This window comes from Condylura cristata, unplaced genomic scaffold (genome assembly GCF_000260355.1).
Source record: "Condylura cristata isolate star-nosed mole 26May11 unplaced genomic scaffold, ConCri1.0 scaffold00006, whole genome shotgun sequence".
Lineage (NCBI taxonomy): Eukaryota > Metazoa > Chordata > Mammalia > Eulipotyphla > Talpidae > Condylura > Condylura cristata.
In genome coordinates this window covers 37,137,333-37,162,120 of record NW_004567107.1, presented here as the reverse complement: position 1 = coordinate 37,162,120, position 24,788 = coordinate 37,137,333, and the positions used below count along the sequence as shown (strand labels likewise).

Here is a 24,788-nt window from a genome sequence, read left to right as displayed (position 1 = left end):
GCAGACCTCTCCTGACCCGCCCACTGCTCCCCTCAGCAGTGTACTTCCTCGATCTGCCTGTTCTGCTCCCCACTTGTCTCTGGTGAAGCCTCTCGCCACCCCTGAACCTCTGGTCTGTACCCCAGTTCTGTATATATAAATAAATACATCTTAAAAAAAAAGAGTATTAAAATAATATGAGTGGGGAAGGGATTAGGCCTAGAAAAACTGTGGAAGAGTATATTCCTAGTGTTTACAAAGCTGTGACTTAAAACCAACCATCACACTATGTTCAGAGGAAATCGAATTTTATTAATTTCAAAATTTTAGATGAGGATGATTATTTGATACTGACCCTCAGGGTACAATGCAGCATATGGAGAGTTAGATACTCTCCATGGAGATGAAATAAGAGGTTGCTGTACAGTCAGCAGGTCACAGTTAGAGTTCTTCTTTTCTATGAGTGGTTAATGGGATGTGTGTGGAGTGAGTTATGGCTCCTCAAATCAACATGTTGGAAGTCCTATCCCTCAGTGCCACAGGAAGTGACTATATTGGGAGATAGAGTCTTATAAAGGTACTTAAGGTAGTGTAAGGTCATGAGGAAGACGCCTAACTCAATATAACTGGTGACTGTATAAGAAGAGATTGGGACAAGCAGACATAGAAGGCAAAGGGAGAAGGCAGCCATCAAGGTAAGCCAACAGGAGAGGCCTCAGATGGAACTAATTCTGCCAAAACAGTAATGTCAGCATTCTAGCTTCTGAAGAGTGAGGCCATCAGTTTCTACCCTATAGGCCACCTAATCTGGTACTTTGTGATAGCAACTCTAAGAAACTAATGCAGAGTGGTTGAATTATCTACACTCCAGAACCCAGTCTCCCTAGCGGGTAAAGCATATGAGGATATTGCTAAAAATGGGCTAGATGGTAACAAATATATTTTCAGTGCTCTGGACTTCACCACAAAGGCCTGAGTGTGTGGGTGTCAACAACATAGAGGAAGGGGATTTAGGTTCAGCAAGGTCACATTCAGTCAGTCTTTGTACCCCCAGGCGAGAGGCTCTTGTGATCTGTTACCCAGAATTCTATTTCCATGGACTTCTAGCTGCTCTTCCACTTGACATGGGGTCCATGGCCACACACTCTTCCCTGTGAAGAGTCAGGTGGTTGTCAGTCCTTGCTCTGTACATGTTTAACTGAAACTCTCTCAAGAGGAACACTTTGCTTTCCCTGAGTCTACTTCTGCAGTGGGTTTAGGTTTGTCTTGACCTGATTGTTCTCTTTTCATTTTGCCTTTATAGCTGAAGCTACTGTCAGATAAGGAAGTGCCCTTAACAGAGTCAGCTAAACTACCACTTAGTGACTTGGATGCAATCTCACTGATTCAAATTAGAGTTTTCTGTCATTATGCCTTGCTTTTAGAACTCCATCCTTTCTTCTCATCTTTTGATAGGTATGCCATTTTCTTCTGACAGATGCAACATACTGAAGGCAGTAATTTCTTTATGGCATGGTTATGATGAGCCTCGCACTTCATATTATTAGCACTAATCCTCAAAACTGTCCTAAAGGTTAAGTATGATCATTTCCATTTTATGGATGAGAGAAAATGTTAAGACCTTAAAGAGGCAATAATGTGTATGAAATCTGAACAAAGTTGATAGTAAAGCCCAGTCTTTTTCCCCCTTGGACATGTGCTTTGCAATTACAGTCACTCTGACATCACTGTCACAGTGTTTCCCATATATACCTACTATCTATATTATGATTTAACATTTTCTTTAAGTAGACTCCAAATTTCACCTTAACATTGGCCTAAGCAACATTTCACTTTTTTATTTTTTACCTTTTCAGCGCTATACTTTTATAGTGCTTCAATCGTTATTAAGTTTAAAATGAACATTCAAAACCTTAAAGGCATTGAACACATCTTAGAAGAACATGTACCAAAATATACAAGCACACAGACTCAAGTAAAACATGATCACCTATTAGCACCAAATATTATATTGTGAGTCACCCCTGGTATGCAGATCACACTCTGTGAAACACTGCACTACAAATTTATATCACTTATGAACAAAATGAACCCAGGACATCACCCAACACAAGACTTGCTATTTTCCCAGAAACTAGATACATATTTTAAGCAAGTTGTGCAACCACCTGGCAGTATCTAAAAATCTACAGCTTTGACTGATGGGTATTGCAGGCTTATACTATTTTTGAAGTAACATGCTCCATTCTCTTTTTTTTTTCCTGCTGATTCTTCAGCTGCTCAGTCTCTGTTGATATTAATGTGGGAAGCAGGAAGCCAGACCAGGGACAGAGGCAGCACAGCTGGCCCTGCAGGCTCAGCAGGTGTGTGCAGCGCTGGGAGAGGTCAGCCTCTTGGCAGAGTGAATGGACCTTAGGGATGGAGAGTAGGTCACAGCTGGCCCACCTCATGACTCTGTGCCAGTTTCCAAAAATACCTTCCTGCCTGCCACTATTTGAAGTCTGCAGTTCTGTTGCAGTAAATACATATCTATGACATGCTTTTTCAAATTTCAACAGTCTACTAGGCTATAAATAACCTGCAGGAGAAAAAGCAGCAGCAACCATTATGAACTAGTACTCTGGGTGTAGTTTTTATGTGGCGGTTCGGGCTAGACTGGCATAGTCACTTCACACAAAATAGGGGTGCATCAAAAAACTGGCTCTTCTCCTTCCCACTAGGCTTTGCCAGACTTCCTCCCTCTTTCAGTCCTCCCTCAAGTCTGGGGTTTTCTTCTCTCATCAATTATCCTACCACCCAGACCAGAAGCTTCCTGAAGAGGGTCCAGGCCTCCTGCTTGCAAGGACAATATTTATGTTGAATGCAAACAAGTAAAGGTGGATCGGTTATTTTTTTAGTTTTTTTTTTTTTTTAAAGATTTATTTATTTATGCATACAGAACTGGAGTACAGGCCAGAGGTCTAAGGGCCTGCTGCGCCAAGTGGATCTCCTCCCTGTGCTGGGGATCGAACTTGCACTGAAAGGTTGCAGCTAGCATACAGAGCTCCGTCCTAACCCTTTACGCCACTAGGTAGGGCCAGATTGGTTGTTTTTAAAGAGTCAGGATGGTCTTAGAGCACACTGAGACAAAACTAATGTCCAAATCAAGGGAGTTAACCTTCTCTCCAGGCTGAACTGTAGTCAGAGCAAAAAAAAAAAAATTTTTTTTTTCTTATTTCTGATCTTACAGTGTATGCCCACTGCCTCTCACAATTAATTTTATGTCAACTTAAACAGGCTATATAGTACTTAGTATTTTACCCTATACAAGGTCAGTGCTGCTATGAAGTATGTGACATGTTGTTAACATCTACAGTCCATGGACTTGAAGCAGGTTGCCAATGACAATGTAGGTGGATCTTGTCCAAACAAATGAAAGCATAGGAGCAAAGACTGAGGTTTCCTAGGAAGAAGAAATTGTGCCTCAAGACTGCAACATTGATGCTTCTCTGAAGTTTCCAGCCTGCCATGATCTGCCCCACAGATTTTAGACTTGCCAGCTCCAACAACATCATAAGCCAAATCCTTAAAAATAAATGTATGTGTGTGTGTGTGTGTGAGAGAGAGAGAGAGAGAGTGTGTAGCTACAGATGATGTAGATGCATGCGTGCATGTAGGTACACTTAGGATGTACATACACAATTACCTACATCATCTGTAGCTACAGATAAACCTTATTGGCACCCGGAGAACTGAAAGCCAGCCAGTGCGCTGACTTATTCATAAAGATAGCAGTGGCATAACATGTGGCTGCAGAGCTTGACAGAGGCCACTTCACACAGGGTCAAGTAGGATATGGAATCTTTTAAATGAATAATAGAGATAACTTGGTGACTTTTGACACCCCAATCCTACAGTCAATGAACGTAGCTTCCCATGGGAATTGGGTGGTATATAGAAAGACTCAGCAAAAGAGATGAAACTACTGTCTCTACAAAGTTCTCTTTGCCAGCTTGGTCCTTGACTGGCAACTGAAAATTTGGACATTCCATGGGTTCCCACCACTTCAGACTCATGAAAGTGGCTCACTGGCTTAAACAGTTGGTGAGAAAAATACTGGTGATGCTGAGTTCCTGATTTATTTCTGGGGGGCTGAAATTTTGATATGTGGTAGGTAAATGACCAACCCTCAATAGAAAACCCAGACCCTGAGTGGCTCCTCTGCCTCCCTGGTGGACCTCACACACTGTCACTAATATTCCTGCCATGTTTGAGCATGCTTTGCATCACTCTACTAGTGAAACTGTTGGAAGCTGATACTGGGTTTTCTTCAGACCTCATCCCAGACATCATGTTCTGTTGCTAATTTTGTTTTGTTTTCTTTCTCTGTAATATAGAAAGGCCATGAGTCTAACCATATGACTCTTATCGTTATGTTTCTAGTGAATCACAGAACTCTGAAGGGGAATTGGTCTTGGGAACCCCAATATGGGATAGATGATGACCATGGAATCATAACTTTTACTCTGATCACAGAGAGACTTTGAAAAGTGGAATGATTTTCCTGCTTCTGGAGAACTCTAGTTCCTGCAGTTGCTTTACTATTCTGAGGTCTAAAACGCCTGTGGTGATCCACAGCTGGGTAATGAAAATTTAAAGACATATCGCAACTTCCAATGAAGAGTCATAATAAATATTAAACAGCCACCTTCGAGCCCCAATGCCATTGCCCTGGATTTTCCAGGAACATGCTGTCATACATTTAGGAGCTCAGAAAGCCAATTTTATAATGTGCTATAGCTTTAATCTATCTATCCTTTATTAAAATGCAGACAGTACCAATGAGTTTAGTAAGGTGGTTGTAAGGGCATTACAGTTTTATATTTTTATCTGAACCCAGCCAACAGTAAGGTCTGAAATGGTCTCTTGTTTTCTGCTTTCACTTTATTATTCAAAGCCAAGGAAAATAATTTTATCTTCACTTCAAATTCTACTAATTGAAAGAACTATCAATACAGACATACTACAAACCACACAAAAGCAATTTTATAAAGTCTATGCCAGCTTCACTGCAGTCAGTGATGCGATACTTAAGACTGTTGACTTTGCTTACTACATCGTTTTCTTTGAGTAAATGAAAACTCAATATACTTAGTCTTACATTTCCAGGAAAAGAAAAGCAGCAATAAAAGATTGATGAGACAAGCACTGGCATAGAAGAGAAATCTTGTTTTCTAAAGTAAGGAACCAAACAACACTACTGGTCTCTGGCTCCAGAAGCCAGTCATTCTAGCCACATTATCATAGCAGACCTAAACTCCTGCCTCAGCACCTCCTCTTTCTATGATTGAACACTTGGGAAAGTCATGAAACTCATCATCCAGAGGACCCTGGCGATGAGGGGCTAAATAAGAGGTATCAGAAGCACCTATTACAGTGTCCTCATAAGAGAAGGTTTAAAGGGTCAGTGTTAATATTATACTTTCCTACTGTACTGAATTTGAATCCATACCCTTAATTTTAACAAAAGAAGTACTAATGCAATTACTGATTTATGGTTAGGTTGGGATTGTGTCTCAAGGGTCTTGAAGAGGGTGAGGCATATTGCAACTATTCAAACACTAAGATAAATGTGTAGGTATATTAGCATGAGAACATAGTTTAAGAAAATAAATACAAGTATTTTAAACAAGATGAATGAGAAGTAAAATGTCTTTAAAAATTGCTTACTAGTAATACACTTTACCATAGTTAGGCTTATAGGGCTTGTAAGCAGTTGGTGTATAAGAAGTTTCATATATGATTGGTGACATTTGTTGAAGTCCCTTTATGGCTGCTTTGATGGTGGACTGGTGTGGTAACATCTGAAAGGGTATGAATCTGTACCCCTAAATCACTCACTTACCAACTTTTACCTAAATATAAAATCAAGCAATATTACAATAAATTCACCAATGCTACCTTAATAAAAAACACAATTTATAAAATAAAATAAAAGTTAAAAATAATGAACTATGCCATTAAACTGATCTTTATGGTAAAAGATAATAGTCACTGGAAAATATCAAAGTTAATGGATAAGTAAAACATGCTTAAGTGGTGGTATCAAGTAAGGATAACTTTCCATAATAAATTATTGAAATGTGTCTAAATGGTTTACAGTTCTTTTAACAATTCTTTGAGGCTCTGTTCCGTATTTAAGACTCCAAATCATTCTTCTAAAAAATCCAAATTAATCCTTCTTATGTGTCACTTTGATGAGAGAATGAATGAATGAATGAATGCATAAATGAGTGAAGAGTGCTGAAACATGGGAGATTTAGGAGAGCATCTGTACTCATACTGATTAAGACGTTCATACCTATTTAGGATGACTGACTGCTAAGTAATATGTTCAAATCACAATCACAGAATTCTGTAATTGAGCCACTCATTTTACATCTCTAAGCAATGAGGCCACTAACATGTTTTAAATATTTTCAGAGCCTATTATAAATCCAACTGAATTCATAAAAAACATTCATAAAAGTGTCTACTGATACTCATAACAAAACAACACCTAACCATTCATCTAATCACCTCAATTTCCTAAAACCTGGAACCCAGGATGTTAAGGAAAGCAAACTCATGTAATATATCTTTGACTGCCATACTGGCAAGTAGAAGAAATGATATCTTGAAATGGGATAGTACAAAGAGATCAAACATTCAACTGCAGACATGAAAAATGACCCAGCACAGAAGTCTATAGGGGTAAACTTATGTACATGCATCAACACTTTTCAAGATTCATCCATTATGTGTATGATGTGACTACCTAGCCACCCCGAAGACAGTCTTTTATTTGAAAAGGAACATATATTTATGAAAATATACTGCTCATCTATTTAGAGAAAACTAAATTCTCACACCTTAAAGTTACAAAATTCAGTCTTCTGCAAAAAAAAAAAAAAAACTCATAAAAGTGACATTTTCTATTCAAGTGATAGCAGTATCTTTACAAACAAACTTGACGTTGACTTCTATCATTGACCTTTGCTGCTAAAGTCCTCCTGAGCGGTACTGAAAAGGAGCAGAGAAGAGGCAAACACTAGGAACTAGGAGACTAAAAGTCCTAGTCTAGTCTCTCTTTTGCTGCCAACACCATATGCCTCTTTTGCTTCCAAAGATCCAAGCCTGAAAATCAACTAGATGAACAGAATGGCACCTTCTATCTCTAACATCCTAAGATCCTTAAAACTAAGATGGCAGAAGACACAGGGAGGCAGTAGAATGTGCAAAAAAACTCGAGTTTTATGGCCAGGCGGACAGAAGGGTGCATCCATTTCTAGAGAGCTTCTTCCTGGATTATTCTTGTTACAATTATAGATGGTACATTCAAAACACAAATTAGTATTGAAGAAATGACAGTTATTGAATTAAAAGGAAACCACTGTAAGTCATCTAACAGCAGAAAATGTAGGACTGACACTTGAGAAATGCTGAGTTTTCTGAGAAATTCAGAAAGGTGTGGTCTGATTTGTACACCAAGAGATACAGGCCAGGAAAGGAATTCCATGCACATATTCCAAGAAACTGACTACTAACTTGAGACTTGAAATGCTAACAACTCCAAGGCCCATGCTTCTCCAAGCATAAATTACAGAATCTAAAAATTTCTGTAAATGGGGTCTTGGAAGATAGGGTGCAACCTTTAAGTTATGTTAATACTGTTTTGTGACAGCAGGGAAGAGAGAGGCCCCCCTGGCCTCATATACCATGGGTAGGGTCACATACCATGCTGCTGTCTAATTAACAACTCTGAGAGCTGGCACATCAAGACACACACTGATAAATCATTGTTGACTAGCACTGAGGGCTGTTGCATAGGAAATTATTTCTTCTAATAATATAAGAAAATCATGGCTGGACAGAATTTATTCTTCTGAACACTTTTTCTTATGTCTCCTCAAGTTTTGCCCTTGCCCATGTCTCTCCTTATCGCTGTCCCCTCTTTTTAACCTAGCCACATTAGTGCCCAGTCTTTGCTCAGCTATCTGTACCTGCAAGTAAACTCCCACCTTTCATCAGTTCAGTGTTTTATGGATAAAGACTGGAGAACATCTGTTTCCTTCAGTTGCTTTTAGGGGTGAATGCTAAGGGGCCCATCTGAGCCCATGAAAGTGTTAAGGCAGTTCTGTCAGCCCTTGAAATCCTCCTCCAGGAAAGCACTCTGAAGAGAGAGTCGGACATCCTCCTGAGGCTGACAGCTGGCAGTGAATGTCTGGAGAAGTCAGTGCTCCCTTTCAAGGCTTTGAGACAAAGAAAGAGACAATAAACTTCAAGGTTTCTTATACTATGTATGGAAAAGTGTATCTGGAAAAGTGTGTTTTCTTTTGACTACCAAAGTAATAGATATACTCTTAAAAAACTGAAAAACACCAAGCAAAACCAAAATTGCCTGTATTTTATATTGCACAATATAGACATAACCACTGTTGACATTCAGTACATAGGCATTGAACCTTTCATCATTAAGAACATTTCAGTGGTATCTCTTAGTTTTACTGGTCATGTTTAAGTGAAGAAGTTAACAGGAAGAGAATGGAGGTTATCTTCTTTCATGTTTCATCAAAGCATTTGCAAAGGTGTTGCTATCATTTTCCCAACTGACATTAATCATCATTTCATAGAAAGAGAGTGTGTATAGCATAATGATGAAGATATGAATTGTAGAGTCAAACTGCTGGAATTTGATTTGATATTATTATGGTAATTCAATTATTTCTTTGTACTTCCCTCATAAATAAAAAGGGGATGAGGATGATGATATTTAATGATAATAACTTTATAGATAACCACTGTATAGAGTGATTATGTGACACAAATGAGTTAATATGTAAAGTATTCAGAATAGTGGCAGTGCAAAGTAAATGTTCAATTAACATCTGCATGTCCTGGCAATGGCAAGATCACTGTCAAGGGCTCTTCCCAAGCAACCTTCATATATTTTTTTCCCCAGGAAGTTATTTCTATCTCATTGAAGATTTCTCTATTTCTGTCTTGTTGGAGATCATAAGAGCTTCCTAATTAAATTCTTTGCACAAATTTCCAATTCTTGGTACACTCATGATTTGGAAAGCCAGCAGCACTTATTTATGTGTTAATTTTCTACAGAAACCTGTAGTCTTTCTCAATCCTAAATGCACAAGAGATATTCAGCCTCATGAGTGCCCTGAAGGACAGCGTGCCACATAGAACCAGTGGCAATAAGAACAGGAAAGGCTGTATACTACCAAGCATCATGGTCTACACTAATAACATGAGCCTTTACAGATGATCACCAGTTGTATGCTAAAGTGTGGTGCTGATGTCACTTTCCCTAACTCTCCTCGGGGGAGAATTCAAATAAAGATAGCAAAGCAGGAGCTTGATGTTTTATCCTAGGTGAATAGCAGTCCTAGAGTGGGTTAACAACGCATCCTGCCACTCATCCCAGGCATGCTAATGAGAATTTGTGGGAGGAGAGCCTAGGAATCTGCATTTTCAAAGGCATCGACCAATTATATGATTATGGTGAGAACGTCTGTGTAGGAAAATACTACATGTGAGGATATGGAGAGAGGAGATTTTCAAAATAGTTTCTGGTATTTAGGAATTGATACTGTAGTTTCTACCATAGTAAAAGAACAGGAATCGATTTACCACACCTTAGACGACAGTTCACATGGAAGTCTCATAGAACTCCTATTTTCTACAAATTCAAAATAATACCTACTTGTAGACTAGTTGAAGATTTAATTAAATAATGCCGCCTTGATTGACCCCAGAAAGAACTCTAACACATACACACAACACAAAGTTATGCAGCTATGGAAAAGCATGAAAAAGCTACTATTGTATTCAGATCAGAAGCTCCCCAAGATATCATACATGAGAAAAACAAAGTACACAACACTTAAAGTATATTACCTTATATATAAGAAAGGTAGGAGAATAAAAATTTACATGTAAGTCTGTAAAGATGCGATAAAAAGAGTTACCATTTTTATTACATGGCAGTCACATGGTGGGAGAGGCAAAGAAATAGGAGCAGAAAAATCTGAATACCAAATATAAATTTTAAAAAAGCATGCCCTTCAGTCTTTTCCCTAAATAAATGTATTCTAAGCAACGAAAAGTCACCAGTCTAAAATTGCAATATGCCCCGTTATCATTCTTCAGCTAAAATTAGATTTTAATGAGTGTTGACCATGAAATTATTATATTTCACTCTAACAGTTGCCAAAACTCTCATCACCCAAATCCACTTGCAAATTAAGGTGGAACATATCTGTCTGAAGTGTTTATTAAAATTTATCAGTAATTTGTTTCTGACATGGATGGGAGAAATGTCTTAGATCAGCAGAAGAAAAAAAAAACAGGATGGGTCTATACCCTACTGGTGAACTTATTTGTAGAATAAAATTTCTGCGCTGATTTTATGCATTTTATCTAGTCCACAAGGCCATGAATGCTGCCGTGGGCTTTAAGAAGTTGAGCTAAACTGGCCTCCACTGCTGACTGAAACAGAATGGGCTGAGAGAGAGCAGAGAAACATGACTTTACTTTCACTTTTAGCTTTGCACCAGCTTGTGGAACAAATCCACTGCAATTTCTGTAAGCTTTGTTCCCTAAATTCTCTTGGGCCAAATTTTTTGTCAGATGTATTTTCTCTTAAAAAAAAAATCTAAACAACAGAAAACCATAGCAAGATATTTTAAAAGATCAGCATTGTGAATCTCTGAGTTGCTATAGTCACCATAGATAACTGGGAAGAGAAGAACACCGTCACTTTTTAAAGAACTTTAGAGGTTTAGAGAGGGAAAGAATGAGATATTAAATTCTGAAATTATCTATTTTTTAAAGATTTTTTTTATTCATACAGAACTGGGGTACAGGCCAGAGATGCAGAGGGTGAAAGGATTCACCAGATACAGAGTGGGGAGCAGAACAGGCAGATCAAGGGAAGTTCACTGCTGAGGGGAGCAGTGGGCGGGTCAGGAGAGGTCTGCCGTGCCATGTGGATCACCTCTGGGGCAGGCAGGAATTGAACTCATGCAGAAATGGCTTAAGTTTCTTAGTGCTGTGCTTTAACCCACTGCGCAGACCAGGGAGGGCCTCCGAAATTATCTTTTAAGTCTAGGCACTGCTTTTATAATAATCTAAATCCAAGTCCTTGTTTCTATAGTTAGTATGAAGAGAAATATCCTTTTCCCAACACACATGCTGCACATTCCATTTTGGGGAGAAACTGGAGAGTTTTCCAGCGCAGCTGGTCAGGATGCCATACACAGATTTTTATGTATGCCCAGGCTCTGACTGATGCTTTAAAAGATTTCAGTTCTAAAATGATATGATGCTATGTTGGTGAGTTTCCAGGAAAAAAAAAAAATTGAATGGCTAAGGTGGGACCTCACCACAGAAGGTCAGTTTAAATGGTGACACAAAGGGAGTTCTGAAGTTCTTTGGTTTGGAGTCGGATGTGTCCCAGTGTGTATCTGGATCTGGATTCCTCTCTCACTTTCCCCTCTCTCACTCTCCTCCTTCCCTCTCCACCCTTCATTCTCTGGCAGTAGAACCTGTATCCCTGCAGCCACTTGGTCAAAGGGTTCACTGGCTTTGTAGCTGGTTTTTGCTGTAAGGGTTAAGTTTCAGCCAATAAGATGTGAGTGGCACTATCAGGTGCTATTTCTGAGCCATCTGTTTGTCCTGAACTGTCTTTTTTTCCCTTCCTTGATAAGAGAAAACATTCACAGCTATGTTCTGAGGATGACAGAGCTTCTTACTAGTCCTAGATTGTTACATGAGAGAGAAACTTCTTGTTTGAGCCACTTATTTTGGGGATTAGAAAAGCATGGCCTATACCTTGATTAGATGTCTTGTTATAAAGTGATGCTTTAGAAAGTTACCATAGCTGTAGGTAATCAAAACTGGGTAGGGTCATAAAGAGTGAAAGATGATCGACTGTTGGAAGATTGTAGTTATAGAACTCCAACCCTAACAACCAAATTAATTATATTGAACTACCCGGGAAAACCTTTTCTCAAAAATTAACAGTGAATCAAAATCCAAAATATATATCCATTAATGAAGCAAGACTAAATCAGTGCATCTAGCTATATATTTTTCCATTGAGTCTGTAGTAGAGTGATTTGAGATATAAAAGTGGCTGTACTTTAAGACCACGGACTTTAGTATTACATAGATCAGCTTTTGAATCCAACCCCACTACTTACTCAACATAAACTGTTGGGAAATTCACTTTACTACCTTCAACTTGCAATGTAAGTAGGAATATTATTCCTGATTTGGGCATGAGGACCTGTTTCATACAGATAAAATCTACCAATATCAGATGTTTTTCTCTTATCCCTATTCCTTCAAGGGGCACCAGAACCATCTTAGTAGCCCCAGAAAGGAAGAGAAAAAGAAAAAGAAATGGGATTCTGAAATTGGTACTGGATCTCTTGAACAGGTAGGCTTAATCTCTAGATTTTTAGTAATCCTAGGATTACTGGGCCCAGAAATATTTTCAGAGAGCAGTTAATTGAAACTAAAGTCTGTTAGTCTCTACCTAAAGTATACAAAAGTGCTAACTCAAAGAGATATATTCACTCAATGTTCACTGCAGCACTATTTACAATAAATGAGTTATGGAACAGTCTAAGTGCTCAGTGACAGATGAGTGGATTAAGAAGATGTGGTGCAAAAAAAAAAGATGTGGTACATATATTTGTGTGTGTGTGTGTAATACTACTTAGCTATAGAAAAGGTAAAACCCTGTCATTTACAAAAACATGGATGGAAATACAAGAGACTATGCTACATGGAATAAGTTAGAAGGAAAAAGAAAATACCAGACTATATCACTCCAACTGTAGAATATAAAAGCAAAGCAAAGGAACAGAGAAAAGTGAATCAAAACCAACCCTTGAGATCTGAATGCAGAATTGAGGTTCTTAGCGGGAGGATTAAGGTGTGGGAGCAGGATGGAGGAGCCCAAAAGAAGATGGCGAGAGATTACTGGGGCTTTGGTGGTGGATACTTAATGATCAAACATTTGTAGGTGTATGAACCTCTACCCTTAAAACATACACAGTGTTATAAACATTACCTCAATAAACATAAGTTAAAAATAATAAAGTCACAAGATACATGCCCATCTTTTTTTTTTTTTTAACATAAGGAAACCCACATAGTTCAGGTCTACTCTACAGCAATTTACAGAAAGATAACTTCTACATTGTTTGAATTTTCACTATTTGCAATTACACTTGGTGAGTATCAGCACCTTACTTTGTCTTCAGAGTGGTCATTCTTTATTTTCCCCCTAAAGATTTACTTATTATTATTTTTATTTATGCATACAAGAACTGGAATACAGGCCAGAGGTGCAGGGGTTGAGAGGATTCACCAGAGACAGAGAGGGGAGCAGAACAGACAGATCTACTTAAGTATACTGCTGAGGGGAGGAGCGGGCAAGACAGCAGAGGTCTGCTGTACCATGAGGCTCAGCTCCCTGGCCGGGGATTGAAATCATGCTGCAGTGGCTGGAAATAGCTTGAAAGCACTGAGACTTAATTCCTGCACCACCAGAGAGGCCTGGTCATTCTACTTTTAAGTTAAGCTAGCTAAATCTATCATTATACAAAGTTTTCCATTTCAATTTGCTTATTTCTCTTATCCCTGAACATGGCTTTCCATCCACCTCTTCCATAATCAATGCTTACTGCAAAGTTACAAGGTGCCATGGCACTTTTGAATGACAGATTGGTTCAATTGTTTGCCTGAGATCACAGACCTCCAGAGTGAGAGTCCAGATATGATCCAGAGAGTCTTACTCCAGAGCCAGTGCAGTTATATTGTCTCTTCAAGGACTCAAAATAATTAGCAAAAATTACCACAATACACAGCATGACTCACAGAAACAAGAAAAAACTCAAACTATTACCAGATGATTAAAAAGGGAAAGTGAAGTAATAAGCATGAGAATAAAGAGGTGAAAGGGAGGGGAGACAGAACAGTTGAAAACAGAGACTTAACCCCAGATAATACATTTGAGTCAGAATAGCATCTCTGTACTTTTGGGAAATCCATCAAAAAGGAAAATAGGGATTGTGGCACACTGCTCCCCCAAGGTAACAGGAAGACCACCAGTTTAACGCAGAAAGCTGCTGTGTTACACTGTGTTTCCTGCCCTTCATATAATTTCCCAGTTCTGAGCCTCAGCAAATACAGAGGTCTCATCAGTGATTACCCCCTGACACTATCTAATTGCTTTAATTTTGCTGGCCAGAAATGTAGCTTCAACTAATGTTCCTGTTCAATATGCCCATTTGTTTTTTCTTGAGTAAGATTTTAAAATGAGCTGTAATGTCTTTCCCTACTCCACTCCACAGATTATCAATGAGCAATGAAACCAATTTTTTTAGTAAAATCTTAGTTCTTGGGTCACATAATATTCGAGAGAGAGTATTGCTTCTCAAACTGGCAGCTTATAGATGGCAGGGACCCCCAGGATGCCCAAATTAAATATTATTGCATAAAAATAACTCCCAAATATTGCTGAGATAATGTCGAAAAAGGCAATCTGAATTTTATGGTGATACACATGCATTTATGCTTATCTTGATTTTATTTCCATAAGGAGCTATTAAAAAGCTCAAAAAACTCACTACTCTCAGAGAAAAATATATTTCTATCATATAAAATTGTTTCAATTTAAACTTTCTTTGTTGGACTATTTTTCTTCTCTCTAAAGGCTACATTTTTTGATCCATTAAATTGGGACTTTTAAACAATAATACATAACTTTAAGAGCTATTGCACACTTCTTCCCCACCCCCATCTGACTAGCAAAAGCTACAGCACCATGATTATCGTTAACAATATAATTCAGCAGCCTGCAATTAATTCTATTTTAGTAACTGCTAGAACAGGTAGGATAGATACAGTTAGCTCTTATTTAAATCAGTCCAAATATTGTGCAATATCTTTCTGTGCAGGAGGCAAGCAGTCTGTGTAACTGTTACCTGCAAAATTTTTTTAAAACATGATTTGTATGTAAATGTACAAGTTACTAGGAAGAGAATTTCCTGGTATAGATATTAATTTTAAATACTATACTGCTAATGTTTATTTTGTGTTGAGTAGATAAAAATATTACTTTTAGTTATTTTGAGGCAGTGAGAACATTAGCAGCTAGTAACCCTTTACTTACTGATAAATTCACAGCAGACTCTAGTGCCAGATTACCTGTGTCCTAGCCCTGCTTCCCATGTTGAGGAAATTATTTACCAACCTCTGCTCAACATGTCCTACTTAAATTGATAACTGAAATTTTCTGCCTCACAAGTTAATTGCAAGGATGAAAACAGCTTAGAATAAACTGCTTAAAAATGTAATGGGCTTACCCCAGTGAGAATGGCACATCTTCAAACAACTAGCAACAACAAATGTTGGTGAGGATGTGGAGAAAAAGGAACTCTCCTGCACTGCTGGTGGGATGCAAACTAGTACAACCACTATGGAAAACTGTTTGGAGTTTCCTCAAACTGCTAAACATGGAGCTTCCCTACGACCCAGCAATCCCACTCCTAGGTATCTACCCAAAAGACACAAAAACACTGATTGAAAAAGATATCTGCACCCCCATGTTTATTGCTGCTTTATTTACAATTGGAAAAACATGGAAGCAGCCCAAATGCCCAAAAGTAGATGACTGGATTAAAAAGATGTGGTACATATATACAATGGAATATTACTCAGCAACCAAAAAAGAGAAACACATGTCTTTTGTAGCAACTTGGATGGAGCTGAAAAAGATTATGCTTAGTGAGATAAGCCAGAAAGAGAAAGAAAAATACCGGGTGGTTTCACTCATAGCAGGAGTATAATGGACCAGGTGAGAAAATAACAAAAATAATAAACAACCATATACCAGAGACATTTTGTGGGGGTGGAGTGGGGAATGGGATCAAAAATGGGGGGAGGGGGAGGAGGGAAGTGCATGGGATTATGGTGATGGCACACAGGTGACTTGGTGATGGGAAACCCACGGGGATTACAATTGAGATGGAAAAAAAATGTACAAAATGATGTAAAAATAAACTGTTGTAAAATAATAAAAAAAAATGTAATGTGCTTAGAGCAGTCCATAGTACAATAGTATACAGAAGATTTGCAAAAACGATTAGCATTGTTATTATTACTAAAAAGTAAGGACCTGGCAGTGTTTTAGGTAGAATTTAGGAATAATTCATTGTGATTGTTTAACATAACCATTAGCAGGAAAAGGCTAACTAGGAAATCTATTTAAAATGGAAAAGAACATTTAATTATAAATAGTGGAGATGAACTCTATTCAGGAAAAAATGGAATCCCAATTATAAACATAATTTGTTTGTTACATGTCTAAACACTACATTATAATTGCACCTATGTGATGATTCTTAGAATTAACCTTTCATTTTTGAGAACAAATGGGCCCTAGTGCTTTTGTATTATGTATTTATTTTGGTTTTGGTGGATGGGAATATTGCTAATTTTTCCAACTAAATTACATATAACTGAAGAACCTACTCTGTCTTCATTCTCACAATGCTTTTCTTCTTCAATTCTTGATTCAGCTAACTCAATCAGATAATCATTTGTTTTTGGCTTTGCAGAGGATTCAAGCCATTCACCAAGATTGCCTTCAATGAAATCTAGATATTGAATTTGACATTTCACTATTAGATCTGTTAGCATTGCATTTTGCTCAGTACTTAAGCAGACAAGACGTTGTGTGGACAAGGTTGTATGAATGAGGGATAAATTTATAAGAAGTCATTTCATTTGTGAACATTTGTATGATGTGGTCATCTTTGCTTCTCTGTGCAACCTGTTTTCATAGCGATTTGGATAATAAATACTCAGAAAACTGACACCCTCTCTTTACTATCTAATTGATTTAATTTAAATATATATCTACTCTATCTTTAGAAGCCTATAAACCTCCACATAATGAGTCAAGCTATATTCCACAAAAATCATCTAATAAATAGCTTTTGAACCATAAATTAAATCATAAATAGAGGTCTAGAAACTTATGTAAATTTTGAAGAAAAAAAAAGAGACTAATCTCAACACAAATTTTTCCAGTATAAAAAAAATAAACTTTGGCATACATCTTATAATACAAGTTTCAGAACAGAAATATCAAACACTATCTTTAACTGTGATGTTTACATCTATAGATAGTCTTGAGTACAGTCACTAGCAACTTGTCCCTATAAATGAAACACAAACAGGATAGAGATGGAAATCACTGGTCATAGCAAAAGGAATGAAACTTTAGCCTCAAATCCTTCCCTTTGGTTTTAGTTTATTTAACTGAAATACTATTTATACATAATAAGGTGGCAACTATATATTTATGTGAAAGAAATGATCAAAAAATGATTTGAAGGTGAGGGGTCGGAAAAGATAGGTCTAGTGGTGACCCAAGATGGGTCACATCAGAGGGTTACAGGTGTTTGTGAAAGGTACCATGCAGTTGTTAATCTGCCTTTAGCTTGTAGTCAGTCATAGGAAAGTATTTATACTATGGAATAAGCAAAAGCTATCAATCAAGCATTTATATTTCCCAGGTAGTTGTTACATAGCTACTAGCACATCCCTGGGTGTTATAATAAAAACAATGGGCTAATTTGCAACTGGGTCAAGCCAGCCAGCCCTGGGAAAAGGAGAAAAGCTTTTATCTGTTCTCAGATTCCTGGACTGGGTGGAGAGTTCCCTCAACATTCATTAGCCAGGAAAGGGAGGCTGATACCCACACAGGAAAAAGCCTCTGGGAGTCACTGAAGATCGCCACTCTGCTGCTCTTAGCATTCTCCACTTCTTAAAAAAAAAAAAAAAAATGAACACATTCCCTCTCCCCAAAGATTTTTGACAACACCAGCACCTTTTCTTCTACCAGAACTCAAACGGGGAAGGGAACTGAGTTGGGAGAAGAAAAAAGCTGGAGAGAGATTCAACCTCATGCAAATCCAGACCAGATTCTCAATACTTCTGGGAATCATCTGAAAGCTTTCAAATGATATCAAAGCGCCCATCCTAGACCCAGTGAATCACATCCAAGAATGGAGGACAGGCAGGAGGTACAGTGAGATGGAGAATCACTCAACAGGTTCACTGGACACATTAAAAACACAGAAACAAAGACAGCAGGGATGTGTCTTGCTTATCATCCTGCCCCTTGGAAGAGATTTTACACCATAAACTTTTCCAAATAGAGAATGTACTTCACTGAAATATGTGTAAGCTTTGCATACATTGCAAACATTTGGCCTCAACCATCACCAGGTTATAGTCTTTCTCCACTTTAGCCCAGGCTATGTGGTTTTACCCTAGACTGGTTCTGTCCTGGTTGTGTGCTACCTAAATACTTTATATACCTGGACAGGAAAATTAATCCCTGGGTCTACCCCAATATAGGAGCTGAAGCCGAGGTGAGAAGAGTTTGCACCCAAGCTTGTGAGGTCTCCCTAGCCTTGGCAGAGAACAACCGGCCTCCCAGTCTCATCTCAGTGGTTTGTAGCATTTCCCTTTCTATGCCAAATTGGATGCTTTTATTAATGTAATATTGAGTTTCCCCATTGAGTTATATTTCAATTATATGTGTTTGCCATATTACAAACTCATTTTTCTTCGTAGTTTTTCTTCCAATTCTTTTCACCTCAGGAAAAACTTTCTCTGGTTCATTTTCATGAATCACAAAAGAAAGGCAGTGCCAAGGATAATAAAGTAGAAATTAACAATAATGCCTTAACTCCATGAAAGTTTAGAGAACCAGTGCCCTTTAGAATTGCCACAGACCTTTAGTCTTCTAACTGAACATGGTCTTCCACAAATGCAAGCTTTGATGGTTGGCTACTTACTTACATTGATTTGTTTTTATCTTATGCCAGACTGTATGTTTTACCAGATTGTTGCTGCCTTTTAACTACAGTGGTACTGTTTTTCTGCTCCATTGTGAGTAAAGGGGTTTTTTAATGGAACTTTTATGGAACTGAAACAATGAATGGTGATGTGAGGAAAGGTATATGCTAAGCTACAAATGGACTTAAGAGCCAACTTTGGATTCAACCCATGGTAAAACTGGAATGATGTTTTTCTTTTTTTTAAACAGGGAACAGACATTGTATCAGTTTGTCCTAAATTGTATGCAAGTGTCATAGACTGAAATAGACAGACAATGGAGGACCAAGAAAGTACTAGAAACATGCCCTCTCCCCATCAACAGATACTTTTCTTAAAATTTCTTGTCCTGGTGTTCCTGTAACAACCTGTGCCTTCACTCAGGACTGCCTGAACTAGGGGCTGGGTACACCTCAAGAGTAAGACAAGCTTGTAGACACAGTCATGCCCTCCAGCTCCTTCTCATCCATTTAACACTGTACACAATAGTTATTGTTTGATAAACTGAACTAACCCACTTAGCATTTTCAGATTTTACTTAAATGACAAATTCCTTTAAGCCAATGTTACAATATATTAATTCAATTCATGATCATCTTATTTGATTTTTGTATGTCTTTTCCCCCTATTCCATCAGAGCTGTTTAAATGCTAGCCCATCAATACATATTCCTGGAAGTGCAGTTTGAAAGTGCCTATTAAGATTTTAAAATGCGTTCTTATTTTGAGGCAGTAACTCCACCTTATACATACACAGGAGCATGTGGGCAAAATCTAGAAATCATCCCCTTGGTGTGATTGGTTACATAAGTAGATAAAATTCAGGAATATCTGGCTCTCCCTGGTGGCGCAGCAGGTTAAAGCACTGCACTGAGAAGCTAAAGCCACTTCCGCATGAGTTCGATCCCCGCCTGCCCGGGAGGTGACCACATGGCGTGGCAGACCTCTCCTGACCCGCCCGCTGCTCCCCTCAGCAGTGTACTTCGTTGATCTGCCTGTTCTGCTCCCCACTCTGTCTCTGGTGAATCCTCTCACCCTCTGCATCTCTGGCCTGTTCCCCAGTTCTGTATGAATAAATAAATAAATCTTAAAAAAAAAAAAAAAAATTCAGGAATATCTTTGAAATGGAAATATATGTAAATGCTAAAATATTAGATTTATTTGTGCTGATATGTAACTATCTTCTAGATTGAATTTTACATGAAAAAAAGGGCAAGATGCAGAGAAACATGTAAAATATCTCCTGTGTGTAAACTTGTTTATACACAGCAATTTTTAGAAAGATATAGAAGGAGGAAGAATTTTAAGTAATTATTAGTGATAACATGTCACAATATTTTTCATTGAGTGCTATTTTTGTACTCGTCAATTTTTTTGCCCTCATGGTCTGTGTATGTCTTCAATTGATAACTTTTAAAAACAGACACCACAGTTAAAATGTTTTAAAGAATTTAGATTTATATGCACATAGATAGGTAAGCATTTTTTAAATAATAATTTTCCATGTTAAAAGCCAACAGCATCTTCCTCTATCATCTTGTTTCTTTAAACAATAAGATGGGAGAACAGGCAAGAGCTTATTATAAAAATTATTATAAAAATTTAGTCTATAAGTCTACAACAAACAATATTTTTCAATAGCACTTCAATTTTCAGCATAGTAAGTCTAGCAAGAAGTTCCAAGGAAATGTCTAAGCCCAGACAAAATAAACAGATGGCACAACCGCTAACCTTTCTGACTTGCACCCCAAAGCCCCCACCAGTGGTCAAGATCTACTTTCCCACAGAATCAGGATGCAACCTCCGACTCCTCCCAGAGCACTGAGGTAGTAGATCCAGTTAAGCAGGAGAAGACCTGGAATTTCCTTGTCAGCCCTAAACTGTGTTATCTTCCTCCTGGGGAAGCAGCGAGGAGATGGCTCTGAGCTGGCCTGGTTAGGATTCTATGTGCACAATCCAAGCATGTCAGAAGAGAATAAATATGCCCATCAGAGTTGGTGGTCAGTGCTTGGGAAACCTCTTGAGTAGTGCAAAAAATGAGAAGAATGTTCTCGGTGGGGGAAGAAAAAGTATAGTAACCCCTTGAAGTGCATGGGCTTGAAGTTCATGGGTGTCCGATACTAGCAGAGTGCTTTGCTAGCCCCAGTGCCATTTTCTCCAGGGTTCCCAATGCAGAATCTACAGCCATAAAGGCTTGGCTACAGGCACTGGAGAATCACTGATTTGGGTATAGAAGGGAGCTTTATGGAGAAAATGAATGCCCTGAGGATACCAAGGGGTGGTTATAGCTATATTTTGAGGGAAACAAATGTCATTAGTGGATTTTGAACTGCAAGTGAGCTGATGCTCCTAAACGCTCAGTTGCTCAAGGGTCAAGGGTATATGGTGTGGTCTATGGATACTGACTGGCACGTTAGGGTTTGGTGTGAAGAAATGATTGTGAGTGGAATGCTTTGCACTTTATTTTGGCCACAGGACATCTTCTGCCTCAATAAACTTGTGTTAAGTTCTGTGGGAAAGACACACTGTGATAAAGATTAAATCAAGAAGAAATAATTACAACTGAGATGGGAAAAGGCACAAAGTAATATAAAAATAAACTATTATATTATTTTTTTAAAAATCAAAATAAAATTGTATCTCTAGAGGTGTATTACCTTAGATAAGCGAAGGCCTTTTCCTGGGGTCTCATGGTTTTTGATTTTTTGATTTTTTTTTAAAGTAAAATACCTGTAAAGGAAAGGGTGATTTTCAAAGCCCTTTTTAGGTTGCACACTCAGGACTGTACCATTTGGAAATAAACTGGAAAGTAAATATTCTTCGTTATTAAAAATGCACATGAGTCTTCCCAATGGAATGTAGTTCTTGGCTATACAAATTGCATCCATCTGCTCCCTCTCCAGCTTGCTTAGTAGTTAACAAGTTTCTCTGTGAGTCCATGCTATATGTATTGATATTCTGATCATGATGATCAAGATTTGGGTATAACTGCAATGGGGTGACTTAGCAACTGAATATTAAAGTGGCAACTTCTCCAAGAGGGCACAACTAGACAGAAATACAAGGCAAAGGCAAGGGCAAAGGCCAGATAAACAGCCTAGCTGTATCTGGAGGCCAGCACCTCCTCCCCCCAAGATTGAACAGTTGGATCTGATGCCTCTGAGAGCAATAAAAATGTAGGAACTGGGTTGTCAGTCTGACATCACGGAGCTCTAAAGCCTTCTCCACATTTTGCCAAAGGCTGTTGGGACTGTGGCTGTAGGAGTAGCTCTCTCTCTTCCCCCAAATCATAAATGAAGCGCCAGACTCCACACAAATACTCCTTCATCTAATTTTTGAGCTTTATATACCCTCTCCTTTTTCACTTCTAATTCAATTGCATACTTACTTATTGTACAGTGGATTTCCCTCATAAATCAGTGTCGTTGGGTTGAGTTCTAAGTGAAAGTTCTCTGCCCAGATAGACGCTAACATGTTAAGAACTGAACTCCATGTAACTGTGAACTGGCTGCAGAGACTCTGCCATTACATAGTGGACAAGTGCTGTGTGAGGAAGTCTGAGCCATTCCAAAATGGACTTTGCCCATTGCCTACATTGGCTACAGAAGTCCTCTAGTGACCTGGGAAGAGGTCATATGACGTAGAGAAAATGCTGTCCAGGATTTACAATCTATCCATTCAATGAGACAACAGCATACTAACAGTGGCAGGCACAGAGGCAGCTTAGAGTGGCTTTAGCCTAACTGTCCCACCAGCATAAGTGCCTAAGTCAAACTAGCAGATAATTACAGCCCATGAATTAAAGGGGGGGGGGGTTAAAGGGGGAATCTGTCTGTTCTTGTCTCTGAAATTGCCATCTTCAAATTCTTAGTAACTTCCTTTTGAATCCACATTCTATAACTGAGATCCAATGGGACAATAGAGAATACACCAGATTTGGGAGTCTAGGTTTAAGCATAGTCTCATCTCACTGCCTCCATGGGTGAGATTCCAGGTCATCCCCAAATTCAATCCCATCCAGCAGATGCCCTCTCTATCTTCCCCCCCCCCTCGGGAGGGGCCCTAAGGTTATTCACCTAAGTGTATTTACATGCCCGAGGGGACACAACATGGAATGCCTAATAAAAACCTTCATGACTGGCTGAGAGAGAGACCACTGAAGAAAGAAACTTCCCTCTCTGCTTTCTGAATAAAGGAAATCACATTTTTATTTTGCACTAAACCCAGCAAATTATGTAGCTAAACTTGTATTTACACAGTAGGCCGCTCCCTCCACAGGCAGCAAACACCCTAAATCCCTTCTGTAGTCACATGCTGGAACCAAGCATGCACCTAAAATGATAAAACTAAGAGCAGGAGAAAGCAAATGGGGAGAATGGAATTGCCAGGCTTGTGGGAGGCAGGGTTACCCCTTCTAGCGTGGACCTTGGCAAATCCAGAAAAGCTCCTCCAGCCTCAGCTTTCTGGAAATGAGTAAAACTGATCTTTAGCAAACAAAAGTTTACTCTGTCTAGAGGGTAGTAAACAGGCACAGTGCCTAAAATGAATTAATAAATAATGTGGCAAGACATGGTCCAGTCACATACAATAGTGATAAACCATGAATGTGGGGCAATGGCCAGAAATGATTAGGAATGTGAGAGGTGAGGGCTCAAGGGAGATGAGCACTGATTCCACTCCTGGCTCATGTCCCACTTGATGGCTGCTTTAGACTATCTGACCTCTTTAAAAACAGAATAATAATTGTAGTTTCTTAGTAACTGTTGAGCAGATTAAATGCTTAGCATGGTGTCCAGCATATAAAAGTGTTTAATCAATGCTGAATAGGAGGATTCAAAAAAAAAGAAGCTTTTGAGGGGCAAAACATATGAGAAAGAGATTGTAAGGTGACAAGACAAGAGTCCTTTATTGAAAATTTGTATGATGTTATTAAAAAAGCAAGCATGACTTAACAAAAGAGCTGTCATGAAAGATTTTCTGTAGAGTATCTAGACGAAAATGTTCTATGTCCAGTTGTTTGAAAACACATATATACAAGTGCACCAAGAAATAAGAAACTTCATTTAACTACATGCTTTGAAAACTACCTCTGAAATGGTTACCATTGACTTTTCCAATCTCAGTCTTAATCTGGCATCAAGCAGGGCCAATGAAAGGAATATAAGCCTTTCCCTTGCATTCTGATACTTTCCTCAGCTACTCTGCCACATTGACTTGTGGGAGTTATAACTTAGGATGATTGCAAATAAGAAAAGTTACCTCTGCCTACCCACCCATCTTTTAATCTTTCTACTAGGAAACCTATGTCTTTGCACCTATATACCAATGACTTCTGCTGCTTAAAAACAACTAATGGCCCACTGCTGCCACCTCCTTCTGGCCTCCTGGGGTTGCTTGCATGCTTGTTCTGTGCAGACCTGGTACTTGCTTTGTGCAGTGGCAGCTGGTAAGACTCCAGCACCCACCTCGGCCAATGAAGTCAAGCCTCAGAACGACACTGATAAATATTCTTTTGAAGATGGCCAGTCAGCATGGTTCTGTGGTGTGGTTTAAGATTAAGAGGTATATACCATTTAGTAATGAAAAACCTATTATGAGTGACAGGGATTATCAATGAGGCAGATCAGAAACCAGTCTGATGGGCAGCCAGTAATGATATACCCACTGTTGCATAGTTGGGAATGGAGGATGTTCTGCAGTGTTCCAGAAGCCACAGGAGGGGTCCACTAAAAAGAGAGTCTGTCATCCAAAAAATTGAAAAAGAAGGAAAACTACCACAAATGTTCTACAAAGCCAACATCACACTAATACCAAAACCTAACAAAGAAAACTTCAGACCAATCTCCCTAA

The 24,788-nt window shown here is 38.6% G+C and overlaps 1 protein-coding gene across 8 annotated transcripts in view; it reads right to left on the bottom strand.

Annotated features, from left to right (window-relative positions):
- TRPM3 (transient receptor potential cation channel, subfamily M, member 3) overlaps positions 1 to 24,788 on the bottom strand; it is a 466,950-nt gene that overhangs the window by 402,351 nt on the left and 39,811 nt on the right. The gene's annotated exons all lie outside the window — the stretch shown is intronic.